Raw genomic sequence first — 16,634 nt, forward strand, 5'->3', positions numbered from 1 at the left:
TGAAGCAGGAGGATCATGAGTTCAAAACCATCCTCAGCAACTTATCGAGGACCTAAGCAACTCAGAAAGCAAAGGGCAGAGGATGCAAAATTTGGCAAACCTTGGTCCCAGTCCCTATTCTGCCTCTTAATTGCCAGTTGACTTTGGAGAAGTCACTTCACTGAATTCCAATCCTCTCTGTAAAACATTGAATAGGTCACAAAAATATAAGAGTTAAATGTTTATGTGAAACTACTTTGTAAACTAGACTGATGGATTCTGTACCTTGAAGATAGAGGAAGAAGGAACTCTCGGGTGGGCTTCCTATGGCCCCATTATTTATTTATCCATGACACTTCACAAGTATATCAACATTAAAATAACCAGCATAAATATCTGCAAGTCATTTTTGCTAAGGGTCATGATGAGCTGCAAGCTGCTACAGGGGCATCTTTAGGAGTCAGCATCATGGCAGAAGACATCAAGACCAAAATCAAGAACTAGAAGACCGCCCCTTTTGACAGCCGCTTCCCCAACCAGAACCAGACCAGGAACTGCTGGCAGAACTACTTGGACTTCCAACGCTGCCAGAAGGCAATGACCGCGAAAGGGGGCCATGTCTCTGTATGTGAGTGGTACCGGCGTGTGTACCAGTCCCTCTGCCCCATATCCTGGGTGTCAACTTGGAATGACCGCCGGGCAGAAGGCTACATTTGTTGATGCAGTTATTCTTTGATTATCCATTCATACAAAAAATTATCCAGCACATCCATGTGCAAGTAACCTACACCCATGAGCAGTGACAGTCCAGAGACCTGGCCCTCTCCTTTGCTGTGATAAAGATATTCATGCTTGTTTCCTTTCTCAGGAACACTGTAAGCTGCAGGAAGAGGGCTGCTGTGACTAGACGCCGCTGCTCCATTCTAATGTGGAGCACAGAGTCTGAAGCCTGGATGCTGACTCAGATCTGGCCCCTGTCTCTGATCAGCTGTGTGGTCTTGGGCAAGTTACCCAGCCTCTTTGGGCTTCTGTTTTCTTACCTGTGAGATGAGGATGAATGAAAAAGCATGCAAAGCTCCTAGCATGGTGACGGGCACCCAGCAGGTGCCCACACATTAGCTCTGTGACCAGTATCCCTGTGACCATTATCTCCTGCTTTCTGCAATCCACCCCACACTGCATACAGATCTATAGAAACCCCACCAGAACACACAGGTCGGGGAGTTGGGCAAAGAATTTGTTATTCAAATAACTTTTCCTGAATCCACTAGCTGTGAAATCTGCCAGTGAGGATGTGCGAAGTGTGATTATTTTGATGATGGAAAATTGGAAAGAGAATGTTCTAAATTATGGCTTGCCAATTCTTTTCAAAGGCAAATATAATATTAATAGATATTTATTACATGATAATTAAACTCCCATTCTTGAAAAATGATGAACTGGAGTTTTTAGATGTTTCATTTCATTTAATTCCAAGAGTAGCCCTGTGAAAGGGGAACTATTATCCCCTACTCTACAGAGTAAGCAGCAATAATGAGCCAGTTGACTAGCCAAGGGACTTAGTTTGCCCCAAGTTACCCAGCTTGTAAATGGTAGCATAAGGACAGGGGCCTAGGTCTATCCAGGTGCAGGCCCTTGCTCTGCTCACCAGATACTCTGCCTCCCAGGCTCCTTTACTGGAGATCCTTCCTGAATATGGCAAAAAAGACCCACAGTATTCATATAACTCTATAATTTTCAAAGGCCATGTTCACATTTAGACCACATTTCCTCATTTGACAATGAGGAGAAACTGAGATTCAGGATGTCCCTCAGAGGTGTCCTAAAGGAGTCAATATCAATAAAAAGAATTTACTGAACATGAACTATCTACATGCCTCGCCCAGTGATCCATTCTTCCTATACATTTCTCCTTTAACACCAAGAAAAACTCCCTGAGACAGGTGACTTTATTACCCCAATTTTATACAGGCAGAGACTGGCTCTGCCAACATGCAATGCATAAGACAAAATTAAACTTTTTTTTTCTTCAAATTTTAAGGAAAGTAAATTTTGTCTCCCAGGCATTTTGTCTGGAAAAACAACAACAACAACAAGCTTTCATTCAGTAACTATTTCCTGAGCATCTATTTTGTGACCTGCAGCAGTACCTAGGCAAACATTCCTGCTCTCCCAAAGCGCCAGATAACTAGGGGAAAACAGATACTAAATAAGGAAATGTTAGTAAGAAATATGCTTTCTGATAGAAACGGTACTTTGGAGAATATGAAACAGGTCAAAGGAGTACAGGATGACAGGAGGGGGCCAGTCTAGATGAAGCACTGAGGGTGTGGACAGGTCCCTGACTATTAACAAGAACCCAGCCACACAAACACTTAGGGTGGGAAAGAATCCAGCCAAAGGAAGCAGTAAGGTATTGGCTTTGAGGAGTGACACATTACAGATAAAGAGAGCGTATCCAAGGGGCAAAATCAAATTCAATATTTGACAAGTTAATTGTGCGATTCACCACATACATTAAGTAACTAATCTAATAATTTATTAATAACTCAGTAAGTAATAATTTATTAATTACCTCAATAAATACAAAAGCATTCAATAAAGTTTAACATTCAGATAAATTTGTTTAACTTCAGTAAATCAGGAGTATAATGCAAGTTCTCCAACATAAAAAAGAATATCTTTCAGAAAACTTTAGCAATTAAAGTTTTCTGAATGGAAAAATGGAAAAAATCTTAGAAGCATTCTCACTAAAGATGAATGCAAGATAGAATTGATTGCAATCATTATCGTCTTGGAAGTCAAAAGACCAGAAAATAAAATTAGGGCTATTAAAATTAAAAAGGAAAAAACTAAACTTCCACTCTTTGCAAATTGTCCATCTAAAAATAAATTCTAAGCCAAACAACTGAAAACTATTAGAATAAAAAATTCCTAAACCATGGATAGACACAAAACCAATATGATCAATCCAATAGCTTCCTATATATTGATACTCATTCATTTAATAACAATTTTTAAAAGATTCCATTTGCAACTACAAAAGAACTCCTAGAAAATACATGTAATTTTTAAAATGTATAAGATCTACTTAAAGATAACTAAAAAACTTTTCAGAATAACATGAACACCTACATAAATGAATAATAAACCATATTCCTGGCTGGGAACTCAAGACTTAGTACTGAAAATATGTTGATTTTCCCCCACATTTATCCATCAATGGAATTCCAATCTAAATTCAACAGCATTTTTATTCAGGTCTCTTTCTATCAGATGTCAAGACACCTTGTAGGCTATAGTAATTAAAATGGTCTAGTACTGGTACAGATATTGACAAATTGATCAGTGGGACAAAATAATAAATCTAGAAACAGACACAAGCGTTTATGGAAATTAAGAATACAATAAAATAGTAACTCAAATTAGTGAAAAAACAATAAACTCATTCACAAGTGAGATTGAACCAATTAGCTACTCATTTCGGGGGGAAATTATATTGGATTTCTAATTTATACCATCCACCCACCAAAAATAACCTTCAAGTAATTTAAAAACACAAAAATATAAAAACATTGGAAGAAAATAGAGGTAAACGTTGGAAATGTCCCTAAGCAAACAAGAAAATACAGAAAATAAAATTGCTTCAGATTCAGCTTCATAAAAATTATAAAATTATGTAAATCAAAATATTCCATAAGTCAGGTTAAGAAGACTATTCAAATTTATTTGTGACATATTTCGCAGGCAAAGGGTTAAGAACATATAAAGAATCTCGAACAAAGCCAAAGGAAAAAGACAACACAGAAAAATTGGTAAAGGATACAAATAGGCAATTCACAGAAAATATAAACACAATTAATAAGCATGCAAAACTGCATCTCACAATGGGTGAGGGGCAAAGATAATTATTTGGCAAATAATTGTTGGCAAATGTTGGCAAAAAATGTGGAGAAAGAGTTTCACACCCACTGTGTGTGTAAACAGGTGAAGCCAACCGGTGAAGGCCATCTGATAACATTGTCAACAATTTTCCATTCACATGTGGATTAACTCAACTATTTCCCTTTAGGACTCTTTCCAAAAGAATACTTGTTTGCATGCCCCACACAAGTCATTACACAAGTTTTAGTACATGTATCAAAGAATATTCTTCATAGTATTGTGTGTGTCATAGGAAAAAATTTAAAAGCCTCCCAATTTACTGTCAATAAGTGGGGAGAGTTACTTAATTAAAGTATGTCCATTCCATCCTAACACCTCCTATTCACCATTCTCAAGAGACTTCAAGATGTTCTCCCAACACTTATGACACTGGCTTGCCGACTCTTTCTCACTGATACATTGAGATATATAGATATATATATATATATATATATATATATATATATATATATATATATATATATATATATATATATTTACCTTCTGTTCCCAGTCCCCACCCCAGACCAGACAAGATGGAAAAAGACTAGCAAACAGCTCAATGCATGGAAGCTTATAAATCATTTCTTGGTGAATCACAAGTCTATTGGAATCAACCCTTAAGAACCCAAAATGAAATTGAAAATTACAATGTCACTCTGTTATTAATTACTAAAAAATAATTAGCATGCATAATATTTTGCAGTAACCAGGTACTTCCTCTTTGGTATTCAGTGATCTTTGTAGTAACCCTGAGAGTTGTACAAGTCAGGAATTGTTATCCTATTTTCTAAGTACAGAAACTGAGGTCTGGAAAGAGAATGTGGCTGTCTGTCATCCCATGGCTCATAAGAGGCAAACCAGCACAAACTGACGTGTGCTCTTCCTATGTGAATCCAGCTCATGTCAAAGTGATTAGTAATGTCCCATTTATCTGAATTTTTGCCTAGTAAATGTGATGCTCAGAAACATTATCCCCAACCAAAATAATAGAAACCCGGATATTCCTGTACCAGCCCGCAGAACACAATCTCCAAGCTCTCTTCGGAGGTGGCTTCTTTTTTCAGGAGCTCTTGGCCTGGACATTGTTCTTTCTGACCAGTGAATTGTTCCCAATCGGACTTGGGCTTCCCTGCCCCTGAGAGATCGGAAAGGGAGACTTTGATAGGTGGGAGAGGGGACCGGAGCAACCCTGGAGAAGCGAGCAGAGCTATTCTTCATTGTTTTTAGGCAAACATAAATCTTTGTTCTCCAATGCTAATTTTGAGAAATTGGTGCCAATCTGCTCTGAACAAAAGAATTTTGGTCTGAACAAACAAAATTTGAGATGAGAAGTCTGGCTTTCCTAGTTGTGCTCTTGGGAATCTGCCTCTATCCCTTCCAACTCCCCATGCTGGGTCTCTCCCAAAAGTAGATACAAACTTGGAGGCAAACTTCCTGGGTTGCTCACCAATTACAGAAGGCAAGAGAGAGGCCAGGTGTCATATGCCAAGGTTACTAAAATAAACACCCATACAGTGCTTAGATATTGAACCAGCCGACCCTAAGGGCCTCCCTCAACACCTTGAAGACCTAAGGACTCTGTAAATGGGGAAGGCCCTGGTTTCAAGGGGTCTTTTTTAGCCAGGTGCAATGGCTAATGCCTGTAATCCCAGAAACTCGGGAGCCTGAAGTAGGAGAATCATGAGTTCAAAGCCAGCCTCAGCAACTTAGTGAGGCCCTAAGCAACTCAGTGAGACCCTGTCTCTAAATAAAATACAAATTAGGGCTGGGTGGGATGGGGCTCAGTGGTTGAGTGCTCCTGAGTTCAATCCCCAGTACCAAAAAAAAAGTGGGGGGATCTTTTTCAAAGGCCGGATTCTCTACTTCTTCTAAATGGAATTTTCCATTGCCTTTATTGTTTATAATGTTGTATTAATGATACTTCTTTATAAATATATATGTTTATTTAAGCAATTGTTAACAAAAATGTACTTTATCCTGTCTTCTGCCATTTACCAAAAAAATTATAAATGGATCAATTTTTTTCTGATACTCCCATTAAATATCATAAGTATTTGTGCATATTGATATATATTTATAAGGATTTTTATATTTATTTTTTAGTTATAGTTGGACACTATACCTTTATTTTATTTACTTATTTTTATGTAGTGCTAAAGATTGAACCCAGGGCTTCACTAGGCAAGCACTTTACCGGTGAGCCAAAACCCAGCCCCTATTTATAAGCATTTTAATAGATGCATATTTCATTCTGTGGTTGGGCCTCAGTTATATAATACTTTACTCATGGATATCAAACGTTGTCATAATTTTACTGAAATTATAAATAAGTTTCAGGGAGGATCTTTGAGAATAAGTTTCAATTATCTTTTATGAAATAATTTACTTACTCCAAAATTCTAGTAGGGAAAGTATTGGATTGAGGATATGGGGATCTTTGTAGTTCTTCAGAGTTTTGAAAAACATTTGAAATGAAATTCAATCCACAAACCTCAATATCAACCATTGACTTCAATTTTACTACCATTAATCACAACCATACTTGTGGGTTATGTTTTTATATTGTAATATTTTCTTTCTCTATCACGTGCTTAGTTTTATCCTTTTTAACAATCACACAGACAAGGGTATTTTAAAGCCCATTTATGTTTAGATAGAGAAAAAAATGTGACCTAGCTGTTCATGTTGGTAAAATATAGTAAACATCAAATAAAGAAGTCATCCTATATCTGTCACTTTCAGTAATGGATTTTTCCCTTGAATCTAAGAAATGAAACTTTGTGCCTAAATACCTCCTTTACTGATTACACAGGCCTGAGGAGGGTAAGCACGGCAAGAAAAAACATTTTTTTTCAAGGCCCATTGAATCAAAGTCTCCAGAAGGAACAATGGCGGGACTCTGGTCTGCAAGGGCTGGAGTTGGGTTAGAGTTTAGTAAGCTTCCCAGGTGATGGCTGTCATCAGGGAAGTTTGAAAATACCTGATTTAAACCTTGGTCCATTGGCTGAAGGCCAAGCGAGTCAGATTTCCACTTACCTGAGAGAATTCCCAATCAGATCTACCTAATGATAAAAAATGCTGCCTGGGAGACAACACATTCCTGTCCGTGAAGTGTTTGGGAACCAAATAACCACAGCCATCTCTCAGAAGACTCCAGAGAATAGTACAAAAGCTCTGGTCCCCTTTGAATTGGGAGCCTTCTTTGACCACAGCTCCAGGGCTCTACAGAGCAGCTCTAGGCAGATGGAATTAGAGGCCTCTATGGGCCCTTTCTATCCTAGCACTGCCTGATTCTGAGATTTCAAATAATAAAGCAAGCAGTTCGTAGCGTAGCCTCCGTATGTTCCAATTCATCTAAAAAGACATAATCAGGATATTCCTGGTCACTTAGCAGCCTTCCCTTCGGATGCTCAAATCCCCTAAAATACCCACAGCCTCCCATCCCTCAACCCAGTAAGTGGCCCTCCAGTGTCCAGAAAGACTCCATGACTGAGCACTCCCTAATCCATCATGATCTTTCACAGGACTATGAAAATCATTTTGCAAAACCTCATCAATTACAATGGGGGGGGGGTGGCAAACTGAGTCACTGGGGGAGCTGAGCCAAAGTGATACTGAGATGGAAACTTCTGACTTGGCGATGGCAGAAATGAAACCAACCCAAGAGAAAGCGAAGACACAGGTGAGACTTTAATTAGGGGGCTTCACTCCCAAGAGAAGGGGAACAGCATCCACCGAGAGAAATCAGGCTGGCCCTGGAATAACAAAGGGCCGGGTTCTGACTTGGGTGTAGGGGTTGAGGGAGGGGCTATAATTTGGAGATTTTTCCACTGGTCAAAAATTCTTGGCCTTGAGGACTGGGTGGTCACTGCATCCTGGGAAGCTCCCACAGTGTTCGTTGGGTCTGGGCTTCATTCTGCTCCAACATCCTCACCTGGCCATAAGTTTTGCAGCCACTGAGACAACATGTGGGTGAGGTAGAAGAAAATGCATGCCTGCTTCTAAGGAGTAACGGGTTAAGGCCCAGGAGTTTGTTGGACTTCTGTCTTTTTGTGGAGACCCCAGGCTTCTCATTCTCTCATTTAGTTTCTTCTTAGAGTCATTACGGTGAAGGCTTTTATGATGCACCTGGTTTCTAGAGCTGAAAGCCTGGGAGAGTGAGGGATAGGGAAGGATTCTGCCAGGCTTTGACGGGTAACAGGTTGAACTAGGGTCTTTGGAGTGCATCTGCCCTTTGTCCCTATAATGGTTCCTAACTGTCCCCAAAGCCTACGTCCCTTTCCAAGAGCTTTAAGTGTTTTATTTGCTTAGGAAATAAAACAACTCATTCTTTAAAGAGATAACCAAAAAACTGCTAAAGATCTATGTTTAGCCAGATGCATGTGTAGATACCAACCTTCTTCAGAACTTCTTACAAATCATAATTCCACTAAATGTTCAGCAAAATGTGGAAAATGTCAGGCAAGGGAGAAGAAGAGCAAAGAAAGAGGTCACAGCTTCCTCATCACTCAGCCAGTCAAAGTCTGGTCTGGACCGGAAACCTCTGTGTCCCTGGAAGTAGGTTAGAAATACAGAATCCCAGGCCCCACCCTGGATCTACTCAATCAGAACTCAGATGGTAACAAGGCCCAGGGTGATTTGTAAGCATGAGGCATTGACATTTGAGAAGCCTCCATCAACATTACTCATAGAGATAAAGAGCATTGTTTAGTGAGGTTTTTTTTTTCTGATTGTAAAAATTATAAAAACTCATTGTAGGAAATTTGGAAATGTCTCCCCTCCCCACTCCTATCCTCCAGGGAGGAGGAAGGCGGCTGGAACTAGAACATATTCAAGCTCTTGCACAAGGCGATTACAAAGCCTCTCCCAGATCTGTGTGCTATTAAGAGAGCAGCCACATCAGGTCCAATGTGACTCGCCCTGGATAAGGTGGGTGACAGTAGAGAGAGGGATGGAAAGAATTACAAGTACGACTCTGAATAATAACATGAAGTGCTTTACAACTTTGTGGGCAACACCATTTTGGTAAACTACAGGGCAGGTAGGAAATGTTTCTCTTCTTCCCCAAGATTTTCATTTGGACTGACTCTAAGAACAGAAGGAGTATTGGGTGGGAGTCCTCAGAGCCATCCAGAGCAATTAACTCAGAGGAGCCAAGTGCAGCTCAGGAAAGACAAGTGACTCCTGAAGGCAGAATGAGCCCCAAGAGTGAGGATTCCAAAATGGCACAGATTTGAGAGCAGCTGGTTAAAGGATGAGGGCTCTCAGAGAGATGAGAGCAGGGAGATCAAGGCCAGGAACAGTCAACTGCTTGACCTCCCTGGAAGATGGGAAAAGCACATGCAGAGCAGAGCTTTAAGTCTCCCCCTTCCATTAACATACCTACAGCGCGGTGGGGGCTGCACTGAGCCTGCACCCAGAGGGGTGGCCCCCACTCCAGCCTCTCCCAACCTCTCCATCCTCCAGGGTTAAGGAGGTAGCCCAATTACCTGTCAAGCTCAAGTTCTTGACACATCCCTTATAGTACTTTATCCAGTTAACACTGAAAAATTAAAATCCTCCCGCGTGCTTAAAAATCCTTTGAAAACACCATTTTAAAGACAGCATCATTACCATATTTTATTTAAATATTTCCCATTTTTGGAATGTTAGATTATTTCTATTTTTTACCATATTATATGATGCTGTGATAAATATGTTTATTCACACATCTTGATCCACATACCCAATTATTGCCTTTTTTATTTAGGCAAACTTTTTTTAAATCAAAGTAAACTATACATATAGAAAAGTGCAGAAATCAAAAGCGTACAGTTTAATGACTTTTCACAAAGTGAACACCTCACAGAACCACAACCGGGATCAAGAAACAGAATGTGATGGGAAGCTCAGGCCCCTTCATGCCCCTCTGTTCCCTGCTCCAATTACTACACCTGCCCCCAGGATAATTCTAACTGTGTCGATCAGCTTTTCATTGTTGTAACAAAATGCCTGAGGTAATCAACACAAAAAGAGAAAGGGTTGATCTTGATTCGCAACTTCAGAGGTTCCATTCCATTTGACCCTGTTGCTTTGGGCCTTAGGTAAGGCAGCACATCATGATGGAGCACCCTGTTGACCCCTTGGGGGCTGGGAAACAAAGAGAAAGGAGCCCAGGTCCCAATATCCCCATTAAGGGCACACCCCCAAAACCTAACTTCCTTTCACTGGGTCCCACCTCTTATGGTTCTAACACCTCCCAATATGGCCATGGGCAGGGGAGCAAAGCTTTCAAACATGGGTCTTTGAGGAACATTCAAGACCCATATCATGGCATTATCTTAACTTTAGCACCAACAGGTTGAATTTATATTCAAATTCAAAAATATAATCTATTTATATAGTTATTCATTTATAGTACATAAATATAAATTAAATGTTACTAATGTATTTCAAATGTATCTATCACATATATACTTGTATCTTAGACATTTTTATATATCTTATATACATCAACTATAAATATACCTAAGTTTTATATAAATTTAAACATAAGATCACATAGATTTTTCACCTGGTGGTTCCTTTGGCACATGTTTATGAGATTCAGCTCTGTTTTTGTTTATAGCAATAGTTCATTCATTTCCATTGAATGAATGTATGCAATTTTGTATGTGTTCAGCATTTCTAGTTCTCATCAGGAGTATTAGGCTGCTACAAGCTACTCAAGCATAACCAGAAGCAGACATCCACTTATTTTGTTGTTGTTAAAATATAAGTACAATTCCCAGGGCTGGGGTTGTGACTCAGTGGCAGAGTGCTTGCCTAGCATGTGTGAGGCACTGGGTTCAATTTTCAGCACCACATATAAATAAATAAAACAAAGGTCCATTGACAACTAAAAAACTAAAAATTAAATATATATGTATATATTTTTTAATTTTTAGTATATATATATATATATATATATATATATATATATATATATATATATATATATAAAATTCCCTAACAAAAAGAAACATACCTTTTTTAGGCCATTGATATACATTACTAATTGCTTTCCATAAAAGCAGAGACAATTCATGTTCAAGAAAAAGCATTTAGTTTTCCTGAGGATTGAAATATAGTAATATCCTAATAATAACAAAAATCTTAAATCCTACTGATAGCATCTTCTAAATATTATAATTGTTAATATATAAATTACAAATATTGAAATGTCATTATCACAATTTATAGATTCCTTTGTGCTCATATATTACTTAATTCTCACAAAATCCTAAGCAGAGATTTTATTTCTGTCCCATTTTAAAGATGAGGAACTGATGACTCAGAAAAACTGAAGCAACCTGGCGAAGTCATGAGGTTACTGAACAGCAGAGCCTTCCCCACCCACACAAGGCTTAATCCCTGAAAATTATATCTCAGACACTGCAGGATAAACTAGAAGCCAGGGAGACAGGCCTGTCACCCTTTGATGCGGAATTGAGCATCCTTCAAAGACCAGTTCAAATGCACCCCCTTTCCCAAGAGCCCTCCTTCCCTATCCACTCCAGGGCAGTAACACAACCTCCTTCTCAGGCCACACCCCTCTACCAGGAAGGGGATCCTGCCAGCAAGATCCTGGAATATCATTGCTGAGATCATTTAATCCAGGGATTGCAAATATGTAGCTCTCCCTCCCTTGCCAATGGCAAACAAAACTAATCAGTTACCATCTAGCCACTGTCTACCACACTGAGCCAATCTCTGCCCCACCCACCACACTGGCATGTCCCTGTTCCTTAAATATTCCAAGGTCTAGTGTACCTTGTGACCTAGCTATTGATTGCAGTCCAATCTCTCCTGAGTGCATTCTTTGCATTATTCAGGTCTCAGCCCAAATATCACCTCCTCAGAGAAGTTTTTACTGACTTCCCAAAATCAAGTAGCTTCACCTTCCCTGACTTACCTTCTGTCTTAGCATCATTTTCAAATTGAATTTTCAAGTTGTTTCTGTTCTTCTTGTTTTCCGAGAGCAGAGCTTCTGAATTGCTCACCTATCTCCCCAGTGCCTAGAAGAGTTGCTGATTACATAGTAGTTGATCAATTAGTAATTACTGAACAAGTCAGTGAATCAAGATACCTTTTTCTACTGAATCCAGATTTGTCACTAAAAGCCTTCTCATCACAGTATTACATCCATTTGCTACCAGGAATGGAATTGAAGCATGGCATAACACCTTTCGGCCATGCATAATTTTTTTAATCCTCCATTTTACAGATGGGGAAACTAAGGCCCCAGAAAAGAGACATGACTTTCACAAAGCCACAGAATGGGTGAGGGGCAGAACTGGAACCAACACCAGCTTCTTCTGCCTGCCCCACCACAGGCAAATGCAGGAGAGCTGGGATAACTGTCGTAAGCATCAGCCACAAGGCAGAGGAGCAGGGGCACTGTGCCCCAGGAGCCTGCCTGTGAATTACGCACCTAATTACCAGCTGCCTTTTTTCCCCCATTCTGTGGGTAAAAGTCTGATCACATATAAGATTCTCCCTGTGTTTCCGTGGATACAAAGCGATCCTAATTTCAAACTCCCTTGCAAATGGCAAAGGAGTGAACTTAATTTTAATAAAAACAAGGAAAATCATACGTGTGAGCTTAATAAAATCTAATTTAGGCAATTTGAAGCTCATAAAATAAAGCCTTTATGTAAAAACTAGCAATTAGCTTTATGAAACAATACGGTGAACCTTCGGCATTGGAAAGGGTGGGAGCTAGAGACTCCATGGATAAGGAGATGCGGCAGTGACACAGGAAAGCCAGAGGCGGGAAGGAGGGTTCAGAGTGTCAGAGGACTTGAGTGGAGGCCCCAAGTCATCACTTCTAAGATCTATGACCTTGAGCCGTCACTTTCCCTCTCTAGACCTTAATGTCTAGACTCCAGTGTCCTCTTTGTAAAATGAGGTTAAGGAAACCTACTTTATTAACAGAATGCTTGTACAGATGGATAAGGAAACCAGTAAGCAAGAGCTCTGCAAAAGAGCCCAACAATTGTCATCTCATCATCTCCCCCATCCTACATTCTTCCCAGCAAAGAAAGGAGAAAGGAGTTCAGTGGACCACACAGCCCCATCAGGGACTTTGGGATGTAGTGCAGGTGGAGGGCAGGTGTGTGACCTTCCACATTCACCATGCCTAAGATGTTGGCAGCCTATGACAGGTTGCCAGAGATGACTCCCAGAGGTTGTTTACAGAAACCAGAAGCAAATCTCCAATCACACTGAGCCTAGGGAAAGACTGGATCTCCCCACAAGTCATCTTCATGGCCCAGCACATCCGCAGGGTGACAGATCCCCTCCACATAGAGATCTTTGCAGGGAGGCTACATTATTCCCATTTGACAGGGGAGAAGATGAATACATTACTGGGAAGCATGGTGGCAATATCAAAGTCACTAAGTGACCCAATCCAAACTCAGCCTGGTTTTCCAATTCCACCCACCAGCCTACTTTGGAGCAGCTCTCCCAATGACTGTGAGACAGGGAACCCATATCTGCTGCGTTCCTTCTTTCCCAACGGTATTTGCAGCTGCTTTGAGAGCTGCTGGGAGCCACATCTGCAAAGAGTCAGGTCTTCATGACAGAGGCTCTGGCAGGCAGTGGCTTTTCCCTGTCCTTCTGCCAAGCAACCCCACCACCACTCGAAGCAGAAGGCAATTTTTCCTAGTGCCTTCCCAGAAGCAAAGTGGGTAATTAATTGCACTGAATAACACATTAAATGTACTAATAATTGGGTAGTCACAGCAAAATGATTACTTTGAAGAAATATTACCGATTCCCTGTTGTACTTAACATTTCTCCTTATTTATCATTACCATTTTAATCAATAATAGTCACAATACTAATAAATCCGTCTTAATTTTAATTGTGTTCAATTGGATGTACCAGTACTTGAGTATTCTGAGCATACTTCATTATTTATATTAATTTAAGATCACTTAAAGGCAAATTACATAGTTTGTACTTTCAAGTAGGGAGGTAATTATGACAAAGTTTCTCTAGATTCAGCATTTTCCAACACTGAGTTGCGCAAGGTGTCGGGCATCTGCCCTTTGCTGTTAGGCCTGACCTGCAGGATGGAGGGGCTGCAGGAAGGCTCTCAAAGCCCCCACTTGAATTAGCATATCCTAGCTTTTTAGAAAAAGGCCTGGGTCTCTGGATGGGTGATTGATGGCTCAGTGGCTTCGCCCTCACTCATATCATATAGTCACTACCTCAGCATTCATTCATTCATTCAGTCATTCACCAAGTCGAGGGTCAGACCCTATGCTGGGCATCAGGAGACAAGGCAAGAAAAGAGTAAGGTACTTAGAAAACATCCAGAGCCCTACAGAGGTTCTGATGAAAGTGGCAGCCGTCACAGGCAGAAGAGGTAAGCACCATGTGACTGAAGCAATTAGGCAGCACTGTCCAGAGGTGGGAGTGGTTTTCTTGGTCTTGAAGTTTGGGTAAAATTGGGGAGGAAGCTGGGGAGAGGATCTAGCTTTGGCAAAGAACCAGTTAGCTTGGACAAATTGAGGCTTCAAGAGGTAGCAGTGGAGGTGGTGGGAGAGAAAGCCCAAGGGGACAAAGGGGACAACTGCAGCCAGGGCAACATGGACCTCCGAGCATAGTTCTGAGTGGATGACTGAGGGTTAGGGATACCAGGATGAAGGAGGAGGAAGCCAGGTTTAAGAGGGACTGTTTGAGGGACCCTGGAGCAGCCAGGTGGAGAACCAGCAGGTCAAGTGCAGAAGCTGACTAACACCAGAAGAGTGGTCAGCACGTGAAGTGAGGGGTCTGGGAGTCCCCCTGGAAGTCAGTGCCATGGAGAAAAGGTGGCAGTTGTAGCCCATGCCTCTGTGGCCTCACTTCCCAGGTATGCACTAATGTGGGCACAGTCTGCCAGCCACCTTGGAGGGCCCAGACCAGGAAGCGTCTTTGTCCTTCTCTGCCCAAGCCTGGCACGTAGGCACCCTCCTGTTTTGACTCTTTTTGTTCAAACTCCATCAAAGTGAAACTGCACAAGTGTGTTTCAATGGCCCCCATTTTGCAAGGCCACCTGCCACTCTAAGGGGCTGCTGCAGGGACTTGGGCCCCGGGGCTCTGGTTCTGGGAGTGGTGGATAGCAACAGCAGTAGGTGGGTCTGTGTCTCAGTGGCCATTCTGCATAGTAAGGTACCAAGGTCCTGACACCAACAACAATTTGCTAGGTGGTTGCAACTGGTGCTCATAATTTCTAGAAACCTAGAAGTTGTAGGAGAGGAATTTAATGTGAAAGAGGCTCCACCTCCTGGTAATAGTCAAAACCAACATTTGTCAGCACTTAACAGTTTATGAACCTATATCAGCTTTTCAAATCTCACTTAGCTCTGTATCTTGACCTGGGTGGTGGTCACCAGGTATAAACAGCCATTTGAAAACCATGGAGCTTATAGCTACGATGCATGTGATTCAGTCTGTGTTAGTTATATCATAATAAAAAAGGTAAAAATAAACACATGAATAACTAAATAGCATCTTATTTAATCCTTCTAACCATTCCTTGAAGGTAGCAACTTTGTCACCCATGGTGAAGGAACCTGACACTTAGCAACTTGCCCTAGATCCAGGGTGATAAGCAGAATGACTGAGAAGCCAGAATAGACTAGCATGTAGTCCTCCGGTCCAACTTGGATCATACTAACATTATCAAAGCTTGGAAGAACCGAGGCAGGAATAATCCTAATGCCAAAGGCCCATGTAGGTCTTGAGGGATGATATCTGCTGTCTCCACCCACCCTCCCTTTCGCTGGGACCCAGGTTTGGCCCAGGCAGACATTTTTCTGAGTGCATATTTTTCCTTAAACCACAACTCAGGAAGGACAAAATCCCAGGAGTCTTTGCATCTCAAGAGTTCCTCCAAGTTGCTCCTGACTGTTTCCTCAAAGTTAGTACAAAATGAATAATGTAAGATAAAGCCAGCCTGAGCTAGATGCCAAGCATTATTGCTGATTAAAAAGGGAGCAACTACAACATTCCAGAGACCACCCAGCCCTAGGACCTCTGGAAGGGAATAAGAAGCAATTCCTCCTCTCTGCCTAGTGTGGGAACAAGCTCTTAAGACAAGCTATTAAAAAAAAATACAGTAGAATATAAAGGTGCCAAGTGGGAATCCCAGGAAGAAAGTGACCAGCCCTGCTGGGGAAGTCGAAGAAGTTGAAGAATGGTATTTGAACAGGTATGACTTGAACAGGTCTTCTAAATATAAATATAAAATGTTTGGTGGGCAGAATGGGAGATGAGCATTCCAGGCCTAGGGAGCAGGAGAAGCTAATACACAGAGACAAAAGAGGACTGGATGAAACTGGGGGCAGATCAGGAAGGCAGGGAAAGGGAAATGAAGAAGGGCCAGGAATCTGGTTCCTCACTGTACAAGGACTGCGTTGAGGGGATCCCTGTGCCTCATAGATTAGACAAGAGCTGGAAAAGGAGTGCCTCTGGTCTCCATGGACCCTTAAAAATGTTTGCCACCCAGCTGTGGCAGGCTTCTGTTCTTATGTCCAGACCCTGCAGGACTTAGAAATTCTGGAATTCAAACCCACTTTGCAAGTCCAGTTTGCACCCTCCCTCCATTAGGCTGTTCAGTAAAGGCCCCTACACAGGCACTTGACCTCCTCCAGGCCCAGCCCATCCTCAACTTAAAAGAAAGCAAAGAATTTTTATATGTTATTTTCCATCCCAAA

The 16,634-nt window shown here is 41.2% G+C and overlaps 1 pseudogene; it reads left to right on the forward strand.

Moving 5' to 3' along the window:
• Positions 1-447: 447 nt before the first annotated feature.
• On the forward strand, positions 448-699 carry LOC143385606 (cytochrome c oxidase subunit 6B1 pseudogene; annotated as a pseudogene).
• Positions 700-16,634: the final 15,935 nt, after the last annotated feature.

The sequence above is a fragment of the Callospermophilus lateralis genome, chromosome 2 (assembly GCF_048772815.1).
Source record: "Callospermophilus lateralis isolate mCalLat2 chromosome 2, mCalLat2.hap1, whole genome shotgun sequence".
NCBI lineage: Eukaryota > Metazoa > Chordata > Mammalia > Rodentia > Sciuridae > Callospermophilus > Callospermophilus lateralis.